The following is a 3023-nucleotide window of genomic DNA, read 5'->3' as shown; positions in this document are numbered from 1 at the left end:
GCCGGCCTACAGGAACAGGGAAAAAGGGATCTCTGGATCCGTACAGAGGCCGGCCACCGTCAGCGGAGATCCCATCGTCATCGCCGCCGCGGGGGGTCTACCCGGTAAGCCTGCACCACTGCCCTCCCTAGTCCCCGCCACAGTCACCCTCCATAGTCCCAGCCGCTGCAGGATCTAACCCCTGGTCGAAAGGCAACAAGGGGCTAGTTGCATAACCACTTTATGAAACAACGAACCCGTTGTAGAACGTGGATACGAAGGGGTTAGCTCCTGACCGTTTGATTAAGAGCCCATCTAACAGACACGGAGGTGGCGAACGCTCGCACGACGTCGACCGGTTGAAGGGGATCATTTCCCATTAAAGAATAGCGTAGCTTGAAATCTTCGAAGATTTTGGTAGTTCCATTCACCGAATTATTTTTGCCTATTTAAATGTTTGGAATAGTTTACTTTTGCATATTTCATGGCTGTTTTTCCTCACAAATCTAAAAAATCCATAGTTTAGCAATCACAAACTTAACCGTTTTATAGGTATTTTCCACATCAAATTGTAAGAAAATTTAGCATTTCAACAGTCACAAACTTAGCCTCAAACTAACAGATTTCGAACCATTCCTGTTCTCAACTGAGTAGAGGGTTGTGGCATGATGAGTTATTTCCGTTCTATGTTGTCTATAAACCAACCTTTAAAGATGTAATGGAGGAACATTAAAAATGTCGTGAGCAACTTGTTTTCACATCAACCTGAACTTGGAGTTAGAAAATAATCTAATCCTCAACCATAGCAGTAGGAGTTCTGCTCTGTGTTGGTTTTGTCATTCTCTTTTTACTAGTACTTAAATTTTGGCTAGTTTTGGCTTGCTCTGGTTTCCGCTTTTGTCCTCTTTTTTTCCTTTGCATTTTCTCAGTAATCTTTCAACGCAAGAAAACAAAATCAAGACAAGAACTTGTTTTCGCATAAAAATATGTACCTAAGAAAAAAATGTTTTTCACATCGATCTGAACCATAAATGTGGAAATAAACTCCGATGATTTGATATTAGCAAGAAATTAAAATCAACAAAACAGGAATTGTTCCACAATGTTTTCATTCGAGCCTTGCTGTCGATCTCCTTGTTTTTTTTTGGTTGTCGATCTCCGAGAATCAAAATTAGAATTCTTCCGTGCATGTCATGGTTCATGTTGTATTTCAAAGCCTTGCTTAATTATTGGTTGATAAGGCCCTCATTCTCTGACACACAAAGATAGGGACAACAGTGGGAAGTTGAGAGTGGTCGATGTGGGATATAGGAGGCGTTATAAGTGTTATTCATTACATTTGACGAACGCTTACATGCTGAAAGGAAGCAACGTTCATGCAACATCCTCTATTACATTACAAAGAAAATGGAAACATAAATTTCTGCATAACATGGGCGGAAAGGAAGCTACATCCATGCAACAGCCCTTATTAGATTACAAAGAAAACGGAAACATATACTTGTGCATAACATGTGAACTGCAGTGCCGAACCATTCACGACTTTATTTTTCTGGCCTTTTCATCTAGTAGCTCCCTATTCCCCAAGAGCGAACACGGCCGCATCATGAGTGTCAGACAGACCGGTGTCGGCCTTGATGGTAACCTTATCAGCAGAAGAGTCATCCACATAGACCTCGACCAAAGACATGTCCTTGATCTTGACCCCGGTGACCTTCTTCATCTTGCCCTTTTCCACAAAAGCGGTCACCTCAGTGTCGTAGGAGACGGCCTGGTTGAGCTTGTTGAACGTGTGCTCTTTCTTCTTCTTATGAAGTATCCACACAAACCCACTCTCACAGTTGTGCCCGACCTACTCGATGTCATCCATAGGAAAGAGGCCTTTCCGGAGGCCAAGCACTTCGAGAAGCTCGATGGTCTTCTTCTTGCAGATATCGTTCCCTTGTGGACCTCGGCGCCGGCATGGTGGCTCTCAACCAGCTGGGACGCCATTTGAGCACCTTCTTAGCTGGTGCTTGTTTGCTTTGGAGTGGTTTTCTAGGTTTGTGAATTGGCAGATGAGCTTGTGGTACTTGATAGGTCAGGATCTGATGGTGATGCCTTATATAGATGGTGCAAACTGTAACGGCTCCTAAATGCCTCTCGGATGGTTTCATGCGCGGCTGCGCCCGCGCCAATCCATTGAGACCAGCAGCTCTCCTATGTGGACTTCTCTCAGATACTTCTTGTTTTGAAGGAAAAGGATGAACGTCTCCCTCTGGAGTTAGCTCATTACGTCCAGCCATATCTGACCCTTGAAATGCCTTATGCTGAACTCCAGGTGTAGAAGAAGTCCATGTGATCTTATCCAAGAAGTCGGGCTCCATAAAGCACACTCGTTCGAGATTCTTAAAAAAAGAAGCATAAGTTGGTGGCCTCGGGTGATACAAAAAATCAGTTCCCTAGTAAAAAAAATCAGTTCCCATTGCACTTAGACTACAAGCTTTGTTGGCAAAGCAATTCACGGAACGCTGACCTTGTTTTCACGTAAACTGACAAATTATTCGACAATGTTTCTTTTACCGGGAACACTGACAATCTATTATTTTCAATAATGACAATATGACGAACATAAAAATAAAAAGAATTACATCCAGATCCGTAGATCACCTAGCGACGACTACAAACATTGAAGCGAGTCTAAGGCGCACCGCCGTCATCGCCCCTCCTTCTCCGAAAACAGGCAAAATTTGTTGTAGTAGACAATAAGAAAGTCTTCGTGTTAACGCCCTGTAGGACCAGCATACCAGAATTGCAACTGCCGTAGATTAAGAGTAGTGCAGATCGAAAGGATCAAATCTGTAAACACACAAACGTAGACAAACGACGACCATATTCACCGGAGACACACTTCAACACACCCATCGACGATGCTAGATGCAGCACCGGGACGGGGGCTTGGTGGGGATAATTTTATTCCATCTTCAGAGAGCCACCACCGATAGCCTTCATGAGCAGGACACAAACCCTAAGAAAACTCCAAGAAACAACTAAACCCCCTCCCC

This window comes from Triticum aestivum, unplaced genomic scaffold, assembly GCF_018294505.1.
Source record: "Triticum aestivum cultivar Chinese Spring unplaced genomic scaffold, IWGSC CS RefSeq v2.1 scaffold5046, whole genome shotgun sequence".
NCBI classification, from domain to species: Eukaryota; Viridiplantae; Streptophyta; class Magnoliopsida; order Poales; family Poaceae; genus Triticum; species Triticum aestivum.
The sequence above is the reverse complement of the archived record's forward strand: the minus strand, read 5'-3'. Positions refer to the sequence as shown.